The sequence below is a fragment of the Bos grunniens genome, chromosome 27 (assembly GCF_055505025.1).
Source record: "Bos grunniens cultivar Pamir isolate PY7600 chromosome 27, Bosgru_T2T1.0, whole genome shotgun sequence".
In the NCBI taxonomy this organism is placed as follows: domain Eukaryota; kingdom Metazoa; phylum Chordata; class Mammalia; order Artiodactyla; family Bovidae; genus Bos; species Bos grunniens.
The window spans coordinates 9,999,995-10,018,755 of record NC_141191.1 but is presented as its reverse complement, the minus strand read 5'-3'; the positions used below and the strand labels follow the sequence as shown (position 1 = coordinate 10,018,755).

At 37.1% G+C, this 18,761-nt stretch overlaps 1 long non-coding RNA gene across 5 annotated transcripts in view; it reads right to left on the bottom strand.

Moving 5' to 3' along the window:
- The window catches only part of LOC147343521 (uncharacterized), a 438,787-nt gene that overhangs the window by 188,900 nt on the left and 231,126 nt on the right, over positions 1-18,761 (bottom strand). The gene's annotated exons all lie outside the window — the stretch shown is intronic.

Here is an 18,761-nt window from a genome sequence, read left to right as displayed (position 1 = left end):
CTGTTAGCACCCATGGCAATAATGCCAGCTCAGGACAAAGTGAATGCTGTGGCCTTATAGTTTGCTTAAGAAGAATTCCACTTTGTTATTATTATTATTGTACTATAGTTTTTTTTTTTTTTTTTTTTTAACAATGTTGTGTCTGTTTCTGCTGAAGAATTCTACTCTCTAAGAGAATTAGAATCCACTCTAAAGTCTGGCTCTAGGGGCTTTTCTCTGCCCACTTGGATAAAGATATGTCTGTATTTACACATGTCATCAGAATGTAAGCAGTTTTGTACGGAATGAATTCATCAGATAACCTCAGGTTGTATCAGAATCTGAAGTCTTTGTGGGCTCCTCACCTCATCTGTAAAGGGCAGAGTAAAAATGAAGCCCTGTATTTTAGAAAAGCAAACTCAACTCCGTGGATTAGCTGTAGGTCACACAAAGGGAAGGAAAAAGGAGACAGCTCAGGGGGGGTCTGGACACTCAGGTGGAACAGACCCCAGCCCGCTTCTCTGTCCTCACGCCAACGGCCACAGAGGAGGGACTCTGCTCTGACTCAGATTTTTACAGGTTTTGTTTTACACCTTAAAAAATTTTTTTTCTTTTTTTTTAAAATTTTTTGGCCATACCTTGACACGCAGAGCTATCCAAGCTGAGATCAGACCTGTGCCCCCCACAGTGGAAGCACAGAAACCCAACCACTGGACCACCAAGAAGTGGAAGTCGTCACACTTCATAGTTAGTGGCACACACTGGGCCAAAGAAAAGCTGCCTTACAAAGGTATGAATGAGGACTCGAGGGTGAACAAGAGTAAATGCTGTTTTTCTCCCTGAGGACATGTTTGTAAGGCCCTCTGTAAGTGGTCCTTCCCTTTGTAATCTTGGGTAAGGCACGTGGAAGATGAGTTTGAGCAGAATAAATTCAGGAATTCTGAGACAAATCCAGAGGTGAAGTTTTGCTGCACCCTTTTTATCACATGCTCTTTAAGAATCTAACAGTTTCTCAGAAGCATGGGGGTGGCTGTAGTACGTATTTCTTAAAACCTCAAGGAAATGTTTTCAACCAAAGTTTATTGTGCTTACCAAGATAGACTTTCACAATAGTTTCCACTTTGGATTTGGTTTTCCAGTGTAACATAGTTATATGTAAGATTGAAATATGTGTACATATAAATAATGTTCTGTCTGCAAATAACTTGTCAATTACTTCAATATATGGAGAAACCATTTTTTTCTAGAAATGTCTGTCTGAATGAGAGGGAAAAGTGTATTTGAATTTAAACTTAAAACTGCGAGAGTGAATCCCCAGTGGAATGAGACGTCTCATGTCTGTATTGTTTTCTGAGAATTGAACCTTTGAGTCTGTTTAAAAAATAATATGTCATTATGGAGAAAAAAAAAAAAAAACTGGCAAGCAAGTCTTCTGGTCCCCAACTTATTCCATTCAGTGTCACTCTGCCTTCCTTGATTTCTCAAGTGGGCTGTTTTCAACTTTTCAAAGTAAGTCATATAACATTATGCCTCTTTTGCTTTAAACTACAGACTTCTGAGATATGCTTCATTGGTTTCTACAAGTGGAAAAGAAGAGAGAGTTGGGCAGGGCGGGGGAAAGGACAAAGGAGAAAAGGAAGAGAACAATAAAACAATATGTTTAGAAAGATCATGTCTTTGGAAAATCAGTATTTCCTTGTTGATCATATCTCTTTGGTAGCAGAAGGCTATGGTACAAAGCCCCTTTTATTAAAAGCAAAAACTATAATATACAAACATACTTATTACTGACTTCAAATCACTGGATCGGAAGTTTCAGAGAGGAATTTATGAAAATATTTTGTTTTAAAACCATGTTTGTTATGATGTTAGTAAACTGTGGTCATTTATGAACTTTTGTAAAAAAGAGTAATATTCAGAAACTAAAACAAACAAACAAAACAGGAAAACTAAAAACCGGAGTTCTTTCATGCTCATCCTTTTGGTGCCCTTCATATACACAGATGACAAGAGCTTCTAGACTGAGGAGTCAACTGTCTCAAAAATTAACAAGGGATTCATGAAAAAGAGCAGAAAACAGGTGATATGAAAAATCTCTATAATGATCCAGCATTGAATCATAACAGATGGTAACTCCCCATGAAATGGTAGACTAAAAATAGGAAAAACAAAATAAACTTGAACAAGTTTAAGGAAAGCTGAGAATCTTTAAACTCCATTAAAAAAATAACAATAATCAGACTTCAATCCAATGTGAGTTTATTTATAAGAGATTTGGTTATCTCAATAAATAACTTATTTTAAAGTTTCATATCATTTGACTGGATCTCTGCTATAGTATTTGTATTTTAGGGAAAGAAAAAATGCACAAGCTGCAAGATATGATGAAACTATTTCACTTAACATTTACTTTCTAAACAACTTGATGAAAATAATGATAAATTTTACTTCAGGGATTTCTGGTGAGTAGTTATGAGGCTGAGCTCAGCAAATCAAATGGTCTGTAATTGGGCCATGACCCTATATGCTCTTGCTTCACTGGAGGGAAGAAAACAAGTTGAGATCAATATTTACACACAGAGAAAATTTCCTAAATACTTGGAGTTTTTTTTTTTTTTTTTACAATGGTTAATTCGACCACACAATGCTTTTTTAAGTTCTGCAGTTGTAGAAGAAAAATGTATGAATCCACAGATACTTGAAGAAACATATCAAATTAAAAACAACCTGTATCTTCAATGGCTGATTTTATTGCCCAGATTACATAGTATAATCACTGTCAGTAAATGAATACTAGTCATCATGGAGATCAGCAGGGTACTCAGTCAGACCTTGAGGGAGTTCTTTGAAGATGGTCTCTAGAGAGAAATGGATCACCCTAAAGAACTGGCTAGAAAACCATGTGGGTTGAAAAATACCCATTTTAGAGTCAAGTACAAATCATTCTTTAACTTAAATAAAGGATTGTTTTCAATTTTATTGTTTTTATAGGGATGCAGAAATATCTAAACCACTTTTGGAGCAAGCTATATCAGTGGTCAAACTCATCTAGTTATAACAGATCCCTTAATGATCCAGTTAACAAATATTGATAAGACATTTTTATGTGTTAGATGGTATGCTAGAAATAGAAATGTAAGACATGGGTTCTGTTCTCAAAGAATGTACACTTTAGTTAGGTGAAAAAGAAGAAACAGGTGAAAAGCTAAATAAAGATATGTATTTAGAAATAATATATGCAATTATGACACTTTTGAATTTTTGGCACTACAATGGTTTAATGATAGAATCAAAGACACTTTCTCCTTCCTTCTCAGTGTTTCATCTTCCACAGTGTCAGTTTCTTCCTACAGTGGTTTCCCCTCATGGTGGCAAGAAGGCTGAAGAAGTACCAAATGTCTCATTTGCTTAGCGCATCATCCAAAAGGAGAAAGAGCAATGGTGTCTGCAGGTTTGACCAGGAGAATGAGGAACATTCTAGTCCAGAAGACCCTCATATACCATTGGTCTGAATCAATTCAAGTGTATTTCTGAAGTAATCATCTTGCCTAGAGTAATTGCACTGATTGGCTTAGATGTAGATTTTCTGAATTTATCTCTGTGGCAAGGAGGTTGTAATCAGCCTAGAGACAGGAGGTGGCTGAATCCTGTGCTTCATTCTATCCCTAAGACCATGGAGATTTGGATGGAAAAGATGTTCCAGCAATAACTAACACAATGCCTACTTCTTTTTTTCTCCAATTCTCTCTCTCACTCACTCCCCCCCTGCCCACACACAGAAGCACACAATCTTATACACACTTTTCAAAAACCCTTACAACCTACAGGGAAATATTTAACTCTTCCCATAGGATAACACATTTTTGTTTGCTGCATACAGATCCATTTGCAAGATCTCTTGGTGACATGCCATCCTCTTCCTTGTACTGTCTGAAACTTTCTAAGGTCCAGTAATCTATGGGTAAGAGAGATTTTTTTCCATCCCTGTTTTTTCAAATATAATCATGGTGAAAGAATAGGAAATGCCAAAGAAAATTCTCCTTTGAAAAAGGAGAAAATGGGAAATAACAATATCCAATACTCCATGGCACAAAACACACACTGCTGTCCAGAAAAAGCAAGGATTCCCCTTTCCTTGCAATGGAGTAAGTTTTTGATCAGACAGTGGCTACTCAAGAAGCTGCTTTCTGGGACACTCTTCCTTGTCCATGGTCCTACGTGGCCACACCAGGGAACAAGGTCCTTTCCAGGCAATGTACCACCTTAGCAGTCCAGTGGAACCATGTCAGGTTTTGGGGAGACTGCTTAGGGGGATGAAGGAAGCAGTGATTGGGGAAGGAGAACAAGATGGTGGAGGAGTAGGTGGATGTGAGTGCATCTCTCTCCATGGATACATCAGAAATACACCTTCAGACACAGAAGTGTATGCAGAACAACAACTGTGAGCAGACAGGAGTACCTGACCAGTGGAAAAGAATATATAGAACCACGTAAAACTTGGTAGGATAAAGGAACTAGGGGGAAAAACAGGAGTGTTACTAGGGCTGGACCTGCCCTCAGTGGGTAGGGGAAATGAAGCAGGGGTCCAATCCCCATGTCAGGGCAACAGTCTGAGTCAGAGGAGAAACATTTAAGGATGAGAGTGAAACAGCTGATCTGTGGCGGCCTAAATGGAATGAGAATCAGAGAGTCCTTGCTGCAGCCATACATACGCTGGACAGAGACACAGGTCCCCTAGAAGGTGCAGGAGCTGAGAGCTGGAGTTTAAGGACTGTGGAGCAACACCAGGGTGAGGGCTGCTGTTGACCAGGTCCTCACTGGGACAGAAGCAAGTCCTCCAGGGCAGCCTCAAGAGCAAAACCCAAAGGACAACCCACATGCAGAGGTGGAAATAAAACCACAGTTGAAACCCAGGGGCAGTGTGGCTAAGTAAGAAGACCTGAAAGCTTTCCACCAGCTGTACAAGCTTCAGATTAAAGCCACACGATAAACTAGGCAGACTCTATGTCTATGGAATGTATAAAAAGACAGTGAGATCTCCCACAAAAGAAAACGCACTAGTTCCGATAGCTGTGGACATTGGAGGCAAGAACACACAGGAATAGGGCCAGATTAGAATCTGAGCTATCCCCACAGCAGATCCAGAGACCAGCACAGTGTTGGCGGGCATCCTAGGGAGGTCTCTGACAGCAGTGACTCAAGAAAAACATTTATTATTCTTATGTTTTGACTTGTTCTGTAGATTCTACTGGATTTTCTTTCTTTTTTCTTTTTCCCTTTTCCTTTTTTTACCCCCTGTGTTGTAGTTGTTGATTTTATTGGCACTATGAAATCTAATTAAACTCTTGAGTTTTTTTTTTCCAGTCACACTTTTTATTGTTGTTATAAAACTCTGCCTTTTCATTGGGCTTTTGCAGTTCTGTGTAGTCTTCCTTTTTTTCTTTCTTTCTTTCTTTTTCCTTTTTTTCCTCTTTTTTAATTTTAATTTTTAATTTTTTAAACCTATTATTATTATTTCTACATTTATTCCTTTGCTTGCTTTTCCTACTGTTCTTTCCCCCTTGCAGTTAATCTTTAATGTATATAAATCTTCTTTATCTACCTCTACATAACTCTGCATATCTATCCTTTCTTTCCTTTCCTCTCAACATATTTTTTATTTTAGTTTTCATTGCTTTATTCCCCACTTGGCACCTTGTTTTAGTTTTGTTTTCCAATTTGTGCTTTACTTAGTTTTGTTCTTAACTGGTACATATAATTTTTGGTTTCCTTGGTTCACTGGGTCAATCTATTGTACTTTATTTTTGTTTGACTGTTTTGGTTTTGCTTATGGGTATATATGTATATTCCACTATTTTAATTATAATTTTTCTGGTTTTGTAACTGCCATTTGCTGGGGGTTCATCTTTGGTTTCTCATTTCTGGTATTTGTTTTAATCTTATTTAATGTCATAACAAACCATTTGTGGAATCTTTGTTCCTGACCAGAGATCAAGCTCTGAGCCTTTGGAGTGGGAGCACTAACTCCAAGAACGTAGACTACCAGAGAATTAAGTCTAGGGAGTATCAAATAGTGAGAACTCATACAAAGGAAACCACTTGAATACAAGACACAGCATTACCCAACCACCAGTAGCACCCTGTGCAGGAAGCCTCATCTAAACAACAAACAAAACAAAAATACAAACCCAATCATCAGCAGACAGGATTACTACTTCACTCAACCTTGCCCATCAGAGAAACAAACAAACAAAAAACTCAGCACAAATTTCACCCTATATAAAGCTTACACAAACCACTGGACCAACCTTAGGAGGGCAGAAAACAAAAGGAAGAAAAAATTCAACCTTGAACTCTAGGAGAAGAAGACCTCAAACACAATAAGTTTAAAAAAAAATGATGAAAAGGCAGAGAAATACTACACAAGTGAAGGAACAAACTAGAAACACAGAAGTCCAAATAAATGAAGAAGAAATAGGCAAACTACCTGAAAAAGAATTCAGAGTAATGATAGTAAAGATGATCAAAAATCTTGAAAACAGAATGGAGAAAATGCAAGAATCAATTAACAAAGACCTAGACAAATTAAAGGATAAACATACAGAGGCAAACAACACAATTGCTGAAATTCAAAACACTCTAGAAGGAATCAATAGCAGAATATCTGAAGCAGAAAAATGAATCAGTGAGCTGGAAGATAAAATGGTGGAAATAACTTTTGAAGAGCAGAATAAAGTAAAATGAGTGAAAAGAACTGAGGATAGTCTTAGAGACCTCTGGGACAATATATAACACATGAAATTTGAATTATAGGGGCCTCAGAGAAAAAGAAAGGGTATGAGAAAAATTTTTAAGAGATTACAGTTGAAAATTTCCCAAATATGGAAAAGGAAATAGTCAATCAAGTCCAAGAGGCACAAAGAGTCCCAAACAGGATAAACCCACGGAGAAACACACCAGGACACATACTAATCAAGCTAACAAAGACTAAACACAAAGAAAGAAAAATAAAAACAGCAAGGGAAAGGCAACAAGTAACATACAAGGGAAACCCCATACATTTAACAGCTGATCTTTCAGCAGAAACTCTCCAGGCCAGAGGGAACTGCATGATATATTTAAACTACTGAAAGGGAAAACTCTACAAGTAAGATTACTGTACCCAGCAAGGATCTCATTCAAAATTGATGGAGAAATAAAAAGCTTTTTAGACAAGCAAAAGTTAAGAGAATTCAGGGCCACCAAACCAGCTTTACAACAAATGTTAAAAGGGACTTATATAGTCAAGAAATACAAGAGAAGAAAAAGATCTACAAAACCACCCCCAAATAATAAGAAAATGGCAATAGGAACATATATATATCAATAATTACTTTAAATGTAAATGGATTAAATGCTCCAACCAAAAGACAGACTGGCTGAATGGATACAAAAACAAGACCCAAATATATGCTGTCTACAAGAAACTTGCTTTATGACTAAAGACACAAATACACTGAAAGCGAGAGGATGAAAAAATATTTTCCATGCAAATGGGAAGCAAAATAAAGCTAGAGTAGCAATCTTCATATCAGACAAAATCGACTTTAAAATAAAGAAGATTACAAGAGATAGGGAAGGACACTGCATAATGATCATGGGATCAATCCAAGAGGAAAACGTAACAATTGTAAATATCTATGAACCCAACATAGGAGCACCTCAATACATAAGACAAACACTAACAGACATAAAAGGAGAAATTGACAGTAACACAATAATAGTAGGAGACTTTAATATCCCATTCACGCCAATGGAGATATCATCAAAAGAGAAAATTAATAAGGAAACACAAGTCTTGAATGATACATTAGATGAGATGGATCTCACTGATATCTTCAGGACATTGCATCCAAATGCAGAAGAATATACCTTCTTCTCAAGTGCACATGGAACATTTTCCAGGATAGATCACATCTTGGGTCACAAATGAAACCTCAGTAAATTTAAGAAAACTGAAATTGTATCAAGCATCTTCTTTGACCACAGTGCTATGAGACTAGATATCAATTACAAGAAAAAAACTGTAAAAAAAAAACTTAAACACATGGAGATTAAACAATACTTTCTAAATAACCAACAGGTTACTGAAGAAATCAAAAGGGAAATCAAAATTTTCTAGAAACAAATGACAATGAAAATATGACAACTCAAAACCTATGGGTTACAGCAAAAGCAGTTCTAAGATGGAAGTTTATAGCAATACAATCCTACCTCAAGAAACAAGAAAAACATAATATAGACAACCTAACTTTACACCTAAAACAACTAGAAAAAGAAGAACAAAAAACCCCAAAATTAGTAGAAGGAAAGAAATCATAAAAATCAGAGCATAAATAACTGAAAAGGCAATGAAAGAAACAATAGTAGTAAAGATTAATAAAACTAAAAGCTGGTTCTTTGAGAGGATAAACAAAATAAACCTTTAGTCAGACTCATCAAGAAAAAAAGAGAAAAGAATCAAAAGACAAAATTATAAATGAAAAAGGAGAGGTTACAACAGACAATGCAGAAATACAAAGGATCATAAGAGACTATTATGAACAACCATATGGCAATAAAATGGATAACCTGGAAGAAATGGACATATCCTTAGAAAAGTTCAATCTGTCAAGACTGAACCAGGAAAAAATTGAAATTATGAACAACCCAATGACAAGCACTGAATTTGAAGCTGTGATCAAAAATTTCCCAAAAAACAAAAACCCAGGACCAGATGGCTTCACAGGAGAATTCTACCAAACATTTAGTTAACAGCTAACCCTATCCTTCTAAAACTCTTTCAAAAAATTGCAGAGGAAGGAACACTTCCAAACTCATTCCATGAGGCCACCATCACCCTGATACCAAAACCAGACAAAGACAACACACAAAAAAGAAAACTACAGGCCATTATCAATGATAAACACAGATGCAAAAATTCTGAACAAAATTTAAGAAACAGAATTCAGCAACACATCAAAAAGTTCACATACCATGATCAAGTTGGGTTTATTCCAGGGATGCAAGGATTCTTCAATATATGCAAATCAATGTGATACACCATATTAACAAATTGAAAGATAAAAGCCATATGATAATAGACATAGAAAAAGCCTTTGACAAAATTCAACACCCATTCATGATTAAAACTCTTCAAAAAATGGGCATAGATAGAACCTACCTCAACACAGTAAAGGCCATACATGATAAGCCTACAGCAAACATTATTCTCAATGGTGAAAAACTGAAAGCATTCCCCCCAAGATCAGGAAAAAAACAATGGTGTCCACTTTCACCACTATTATTCAACAAAGTTTTGGAAGTCCTACCTATAGCAATCAGAGAAGAAAAAGAAATAAAGGAATCCAGATTGGAAAAGAAGAAGTAAAGCTCTCACTACTTTCAGATGACATGATACTTAGCACATAGAAAACCCTAAAGACAGTATCAGAAAACTACTAGAGCTAATCAGTGAATTTAGCAAAGTGCAGGATACAAAACCAGTACATAGAAATCACTCACATTTCTATATATTAACAGCGAAAAATCAGAAAGAGAAATTAAGGAATCAATCTCATTCACCATTGCAACTAAAAGAATAAAATATCTAGGAATAAACTTACCTAAAGATACAAAAGAACTGTACATAGAAAATTATGATGCTAATGAAAGAAATCAAAGACAACATAAACAGATGGAGAGATATTCCATGTTCCTGGGTAGGAAAAATCAATATTGTGAAAATGACTATACCACCAAAGGCAATCTACAGATTCAGTGTGATCCCTATCAAATAACCAATGGCATTTTTCACAGAAGTAGAACAAAAAACTTCACAATTCATATGGAAACACAAAAGACACTGAAAAGCCAAAGCAGTCTTGAGAAAGAAGAATGGAGCTGGAGAAATCAACCTGCCTGACTTCAGATTATACTACAAAGCTACAGTCATCAAGACTGTATGGTATGGGCACAAAACCAGACATACAGACCAAAGGAACAAGATAGAAAGCCCAGAAATAAACCCATGCACCTATGGGTACCTTATTTTTGACAAAGGAAGCAAGAATATAAAACGGGTCAAAGACAGCCTCTTCAATAAATGGTGCTGGGAAAACTGGACAGCTATATGTAAAAGAATGAATTACAACACTTCCTAACAGCATACACAGTGATAAACTCAAAATGGGTTAAAGACCTAAATGGAAGTCCAGAAACTATAAAATTCTTAGAGAAAACATAGGTAGAACACTCATTGACATAAATCAAAACAAGATTCTCTAATGGAAATAAAAACAAAAGTAAACAAGTGGGACCTGATTAAACTTAAAAGCTTTTGCACAGCAAAAGAAACTAGAAGCAAGGTGAAAAGACAACCTTTATAATGAAAGAAAATAATAGCAAATGAAACAACTGACAAAGGAAAAATTTCCAAAATATACAAGCAGCTCATACAACTCAATATTAAGAAAACAAACAACCCAATCAAAAAGTGGGGAAAAGACCTAAACAGACATTTCTCCAAAGAAAACATACAGATGGCTAAGAAACACATGAAAAGAGGCTCAACATCGTTCTTTACTAGAGCAATGCAAATCAAAACTATAATGATATATCACCTCGCAACAGTCAGAATGGCCATCATCAAAAAGTCTACAAACAATAAATGCTGGAGAGGGTGTGGAAAAAAAGGAACACGCTTGCACTTTTGGTGGGAATGTAAATTGATACAGCCACTATGGAAGACAGTATGGAGATTCCTTAAAACACTAGGAATAAAACCACCATATAACCCAGCAACCCCACTCCTAGGCATATACTCTGAGGAAACCAGAATTATAAAAGACACATGTATCCCATTGTTCATTGCAGCACTATTTACAATAGTTAAAACATGGAAGCAACCTAGATGTCCATTGACAGATGAATGGATAAAGAAGTTTGGTACATATACACAATGGAATATTACTCAAGTCATAAGAAGGAACACATTTGAGTCAATTCTAATGTGGTGGATGAACCTAGAGCCTATTAGACAGAGTGAAGTAAATCAGAAAGAGAAAGATAAATATGATATTCTAATGCATATATATGGGATCTAGAAAAATGGTACTGAAGAATTTATTTGCAGGGCAGCAATGGAGAAACACACATAGAGAACAGACTTATGGACATGGGGAGAGGGGAAGAGAGAGTGAGATGTATGGAGAGAGTAACATGGAAAGTTACATTACCATATGTAAAATAGATAGCCAATGGGAATTTGCTGTATGTCTCAGGAAACTCAAACAGGGGCTCTGAATCAACCTAGAAGGGTGGGATAGGGAGGGAGATGGGAGGGACATTCAAAAGGGAGGGGATATATATATACCTATGGCTGATTCATGTTGAGGTTTGACAGAAAACAAACAAAATTCTGTAAAGCAATTATCCTTCAATAAAATTTTTTTTTTTTTTAAAGGAAAGCACTGATTTGTTTCAGTCAGGTTTGAGGTTTCTTTGGTGAATTCAACTCACTTTACAACACTGTCAGCATTGGTCTATTTACTTCTGGTAAAGACCATGACCTAGAGATTGAGTTGACCCCCAGCCCACAAGTCTGTGAATTTCTGCCCTCTGTGGGGATGCTGTGTGGTAACAGGCATGTGCACAGCCCATTTCCCCTGACTGTCCCTTTAACAGACTTAACCTCATCCTGCAATATGCCTCAGAACAAATGGAAAAATAGCCTCTCATAGAGGGGTGCTGCTAACTTTCCACTATCTCCATGCTATATCCCAGGCACATCATCAAGGTGAGATTGAGCTCCACTTTCTTCGGTTATTGGATGCTTTATAAAGGTACCTAAGAGACTGGGGGTGTCTACAGCAAAATTTTCTTTTATGTAGGATTTCTACCTGTCCACCTCTGCTCACATGGAATTCAGTTTGGGATAAAGTTTTTGACTTTTCAGTTCAGTTCAGTTGCTCAGTCGTGTCCAACTCTCTGTGACCCCGTGAATTACAGCACACCAGGCTTCCCTGTCCATCACCAACTCCCAGAGTCCACCCAAACCCATGTCCATCGAGTCGGTGATGCCATCCAGCCATCTCATCCTCTGTTGTCCCCTTCTCCTCCTGCCCCCAATCCCTCCCAGCATCATGTCTTTTCCAATGAGTCAACTCTTCGTGTGAGGTGGCCAAAGGATTGGAGTTTCAGCTTCAGCATCAGTCCTTCCAATAAACACCCAGGACTAATCTCCTTTAGGATGGACTGGTTGAATCTCCTTGTAGTCCAAAGTACTCTCAAGAATCTTCTCCAACATCACAGTTCAAAAGATTCAATTCTTCAGCACTCAGCTTTCTTCACAGTCCAACTCTCACATCCATACATGACCACTGGAAAAACCATAGCCCTGATTAGATAGACCTTTGTTGGCAAAGTAATGTCTCTGCTTTTTAATATGCTATCTAGGTTGGTCAAAACTTTCCTTCAAAGTTCAAACTTAAATTGAAGAAAGTAGGGAAAACCACTAAACCATTCAGGTATGACCTAAATCAAATCCCTTATGATTATACAGTGGAAGTGAGAAATACATTTAAGGGACTAGATCTGATAGACAGAGTGCCTGATAAACTATGGACGGACGGAGGTTTGTCACATTGTACAGGAGACAGGGATCAAGACAATCCCCATGCAAAAGAAATGCAAAAAAGCAAAATGGCTGTCTGAGGAGGCCTTACAAATAACTGTGAAAAGAAGAGAAGTGAAAAGCAAAGGAGAAAAAGAAAGATATAAGCATCTGAATGCAGAGTTCCAAAGAATAGCAAGAAGAGATAAGAAAGCCTTCCTCAGCAATCAATGCAAAGAAATAGAGGAAAACAACAGAATGAGAAAGACTAGAGATCTCTTCAAGAAAATTAAAGATACCAAGGGAATATTTGGCTTTTACACTCTACCAAATTTCAAATTACAATTCTTTAACCACTACAGATGATTGTTTGAAAACAGAGTACACTTTTTTTTTCTTTTTTAAGCAGAGCTATGTACAGTTTTGACTCTAGCCCTTCAGATTGATGGAATCAAGATTGCCAGGAGAAATATCAATAACCTCAGATATGCAGATGACACCACCCTTATGGCAGAAAGTGAAGAAGAACTAAAAAGCCTCTTGATGAAGGTGAAAGAAGAGAGTGAACAAGTTGACTTAAAGTTCAACATTCAGAAAACTAAGATCTTGGCATCCGGTCCCATCACTTCTTGGCAAATAGATGGGGAAACAGTGGAAACAGTGGCTGACTTTATTTTGGGGGGCTCTAAAATCACTGCAGATGGTGATTGCAGCCATTAAATTAAAAGATGCTTACTCCTTGGAAGGAAAGTTATGACCAACCTAGACAGCATATTGAAAAGCAGAGACATTACTTTGCCAACAAAGGTTCATCCAGTCAAGGCTATGGTTTTTCCAGGGGTCATGTATGGATGTGACAATTGGACTATAAAGAAAGCAGAGTGCCAAAGAATTGATGCTTTTGAACTGTGGTGTTGGAGAAGACGCTTGAGAGTCCCTTGGACAGTAAGGAGATCCAACCAGTGCATCCTAAAGGAAGTCAGTCCTGAATATTCATTGGAGGGACTGATGCTCAAGCTGAAACTCCAATACTTTGGCCACCTGATGCGAAGAGCTGACTCATTGGAAAAGACCCTTATGCTTGGAGAGATTGAGGGCAGGAGGAGAAGGGGACGACAGAGGATGAGATGGTTGGATGGCATAACCGACTCGATGGACATGGGTTTGGGTGGACTCTGGGAGTTGGTGATGGACAGGGAGGCCTGGTGTGCTGTAGTTCATGGGGTTGATAAGAGTTGGACATGACTGAGTGACTGAATTGACTGACTGACTTCAGAATGATATATTTTAGATTAATCCACTTTCTTTCTTCAATCTTTTTACTGAGAGTCAAAAGAAACAGCTAGCACTCTAAAATTCTGATTTTTACTATAAATTATTTTAATGTTACAGCTAAAGCATGTGCTATTAGCCTTGGCATCTCATGGACCACAGTTTACCAATACTGTTTATCTACCACACAACAGGGTCTAGAACCCCACACCTTTCCAGCCACTTCTTCTAGCAGACGACATCTTCACACGGGTTTGTTACATAGCTCACTCCAATCTAAACCCATATTTCTAACTAAGCCAACTTACAGAGATTTTATCATGGAAGATAATACAAAAAACAGAGTGTTTCAAAATCCTACCCCTGAAAGGAACATATAGAGCTTGCATCCAAGACAACAGATCTGTGAGAAAATGAAGAGGAGTCATCAACTAAATCCTGACTGTTCACCTTCAGGTTTGAAAAAGTCCTGTTAAGTTAGAGAAAGTGAAGCAGGCATGTGAGAGTCAAAAAGCAAGTAGCTATGGTATCCTGCACACTAATTTTTTAAGTATAACATCATACACTTAATATACATAGAATATGTACATATACTTAATCTACATCATATACAAAGAAATTTCATAGGAAAACAACAAAATAATAGTAACATGAGGGAAAAGGTATTATAGACAGATAGGAAGCCAGTAGAAGAACAAATTTGCAGGGGAGTGGGAATTTGTACAAATGCTTGTCCTTAATCTGAAAAAAGGATTGATAATGATCAACTAGGTTTTAGAACTAACACCCAAAAAGACGATCCTTTTAATGATAGAGGACTGGAATGCAAAAGTAGGAAGTCAAGAAATATCTGGAATAACAGGCAAATTTGGCCTTGGAGTACAAAATGAAGTAGGGCAAAGGCTCATAGAGTTTTGCCAAGAGGACGCACTGGTCATAGCAAACACCCTCTTCCAACAACACAAGAGAAGACTCTACACATGGACATCTCCAGATGGTCAACCCCGAAATAAGATTGATTATATTCTTTGCAGCCAAAGATGGAGAAGCTCTATACAGTTAGCAAAAACAAGACCAGGAGCTGACTGTGGCTCAGATCATGAGCTCCTTATTGCCAAATTAAGACTTAAATTGAAGAAAGTAGGGAAAATCACTAGACCATTCAGGTGTGACCTAAATCAAATCCATTACGATTATACAGTGGAAATGACAAATAGATCCAAGGGACTAGATCTGATAGACAGAGTGCCTGAAGAACTATGGACAGAATTTTATGACATTGTACAGGAGACAGGGATCAAGACCATCCCCAAGAAAAACAAATGCAAAAAAGGCAAAATGGTTGTCTGAGGAGGCCTTACAAATAGCTGTGAAAAGAAGAGAAACAAAAAGGTAAGATATATCCATTTAAATGCAGAGTTCCAAAGAATAGCAAGAAGAGATAAAAAAGCCTTCCTCAATGACCAGTGCAAAGAAATGGAGAAAAACAATAAAATAGGAAAGATTAGAGATTTCTTCAAGAAAATTAGAGAGACCAAGGGAACATATCACTCAAAGATGGGCTCAATAAAGGACAGAAATGGTATGGACCTAACAGAAGCAGAGATATTAGAAGAGGTGGCAAGAATACACAGAAGTGTACAAAAAAGACCTTCACAACCCAGATGGTCACGATGGTGTGATCACTCACCTAGATCCAGACATCCTGGAATGCGAAGTCAAGTGGGCCTTAGAAAGCATCACTACGAACAAAACTAGTGGAGGTGATGAAATTCCAGTGGAGCTATTTCAAATTCTAAAAGATGATGCTGTGAAAGTGCTGCACTCAATACACCCACAAATTTGGAAAACTCAGGAGTGGCCATAGGACTGGAAAAGGTCAGTTTTCATTCCAATCCAGAAGAAAAGCAATGACAAAGAATGTTCAAACTACCACACAATTGCACTCATCTCACATGCTAGTAAAGTAATGCTCAAAATTCTCCAAGCCAGGCTTCAACAGTACATGAACGATGAACTTCCAGATGTTCAAGCTGGTTTTAGAAAAGGCAGAGGAGCCAGAGATCAATTGCCAACATCTGCTGGATCATCAAAAAACCAAGAGAGTTCCAGAAAATCATCTACTTCTGCTTTAATGACTATACCAAAGCCTTTGACTGTGTGGATCACAATAAACTGTGGAAAATTCTCAAAGTGTGGTGAATACCAGACCATCCGACTTGCCTCTTGGGAAATCTGTATGCAGATTAGGAAGCCACAGTTAGAACTAGACATGGAACAACAGACTGTATCCAAATAGGAAAAGGAGTACATTAAGGCTGTATATTGTCACCCTGCTTATTTAACTTATATGCAGAGTACATCATGAGAAATGCTGGACTGGAAGAAACACAAGCTGGAATCAAGACTGCCAGGAGAAATATCAATAACCTCAGATATGCAGGGAGAAGACACTGCCAATCCACTCCAGTACTCTTGCCTGGGAAATCCCATTGACAGAGTAGCCTGGTGGGCTATAGTCCATAGGGTCAAAAAGAGTTATACATAACTGAAGCAGTTTAGAACACAAGCACACAATGATCAAAATATTGCAGTGGGATGAGAGAAGAATACTAAGCATGCCTGTTTCTCAGCTCATGTCTGGGTCCTAAGACATGTGGCATATGAGGAAATGTGTAGCAGATACAAATGAAGTGAAAATATAATTAAAAATAAAGGAAAACATGAAAAATAAAAATAAATGAAACAGAACATTTACATGAAAGATGTATTTTTTAAAAAGTCCTAATAGCCACTGCAACATCTCACCATCTGTTTGTCCCAACATTAACGATGTAACAAATTCAACACAAGCAGTGAATATGGTGTCATAAAGTAAATAAATTAAAAAAAAAAAAACAATGCAACTGTTGGTCTAAATTTCAAAAAGTATGTGCAAGTTGCTCTCATTCAGCGATAAAATCTTTTGCTGAGTTCTTGGTATATTGGACACAGAGAACCAGTCTTTGTGAGCTCTATGGAGTTCACAGATATTTACTGCAGGAACTCTCTGGCACATACAGTCAGGTCTCACTCATTTCCACATCATTAGACCTGGAAATATTAAAATGACATAAACCCTATCTATCAAGGAAGCAAATAATTAAGTCAAAACTTCAGATAAAAGGACTGCAAGTTATTAGAGGCTGGCATAATTTAGGACATAAAGAAAAGTTATGAGCCCCTAATTATGGAGAACAATGGAAGACAGATGAATATTTTCCAAGAAAGGCATAACTCCTCCCACACCTTAATTCACTCACCTCAATGATGATTAAACATCCTTTGTAAAAATTTTCATAACAAATCCAGATAATTTTTAATTACATAATATCTGGCATACAGAATGCATCCAATGCACATTATCTCATAATGAGCATTACCCAGTGCACATTAACATTATGGGTTATGGTGTTGGTACCAATAACAGAATGTTTTTTATTTGAATAGATTAGACCAATTAGAAAAACGGTCATCAAAAGAAATCTGATTTGACTAGATGAGGAGAGCCACATAAAGATCCAAGGGAAGGGATAATGAGAAAATGAGGATAATACGGTGAGAAGATAAGTTGTGAGTTAGGCTGGGTAAAAACAAGGTTTGGGTTTTCATCGTTTCATGAGCTAGAGAGTGATTCATGGGGAATCCAGCATTCTTTAAAGACCACAGATAGAGTGAACAGTTCCTTCTTAATGACTGTATAACTTTTTGGCTACCCCAATATAATGCATATGTATATGCGTGTACACACACACACACACACACATACACACACATATATATATATATGAAAACTAGCCATATCCTTGAAGATGTGTACATTTAGGTTGTTTAAGTAATAATAAAAATTTTTGTTAATATTATTCAATTGGCTGATTGACTTAATAATAAGGAATTTATTTTAAACATCATGCTAAATGCTGTGTATTCAAAGACCAGTAAAAAAATAAAAACTGGTTTCAAGGAGTTTGCTATATTGTTTGTTGTAAAGTCTTTTTCATATTTAGAATGATTCTGTTAGGATGGATTTCCAGATGTAAAAAATATAAGTATGAATACAGTAAAGTCTCTTGATTTCTTAAAAGGATATACCAGTTCACAATTCTTTAAAAATATATGAAATTTATTTTTTCCCATCATTCAATCCAGATCCTTATATTTAAGAAGTCAATTAACATTTAGTGAACATTTAATCTATGCTACATGTCAGGTCCTGCACAATGAAATAAGAATATAGAAATTAAGAAATAACTGCCTTGCCTAATCGAGTGGGGAGAACTTGTATGGAAACTATTACTTAGTGCCATAGCTGAGCTATTTAGAACCATGGGAACCAGAGGAAGAGATGATTAATTCTATCTGACAAGTTATGGTTCATAAAGCTTATGATATTTTGAGTTTGGTCTTTGGGGACTGAGAGGGGGTTTTTCTGAGTTGGCATGGGGATAGGAATTTCATTAAAGAGTAGATAAAGTGCATGAGGTCCAAATTGTGAAAGTTTATGGCATCTTTAAGGCAACTGTGAATTGTCTGTTTTAGGCCAGAGTCCAGGAGGAAGAAAGAGCAAGATGATAACAAAACTAAAAGGTGTCCTGGGGCCAGATCCTGGCTAAACTTATAAATATGCTAAGGTAACTGAACTGAAAAAAGGAGTTTAGGAAAGAGGGTTGATGTAATCAGATGTGTACTTAGTAAGTTAATACTACCTTCAGTGTTGAGGATCGTCAGGAGAGAGTAGAAGGAGTCACGGATTAGTATAAGGCACCAAGCGTGAGCGATGAGGATAAGAGCCACGTAGAAATTTTAGGAAAATCAGGACTACTGAGATTGAGATAATTTC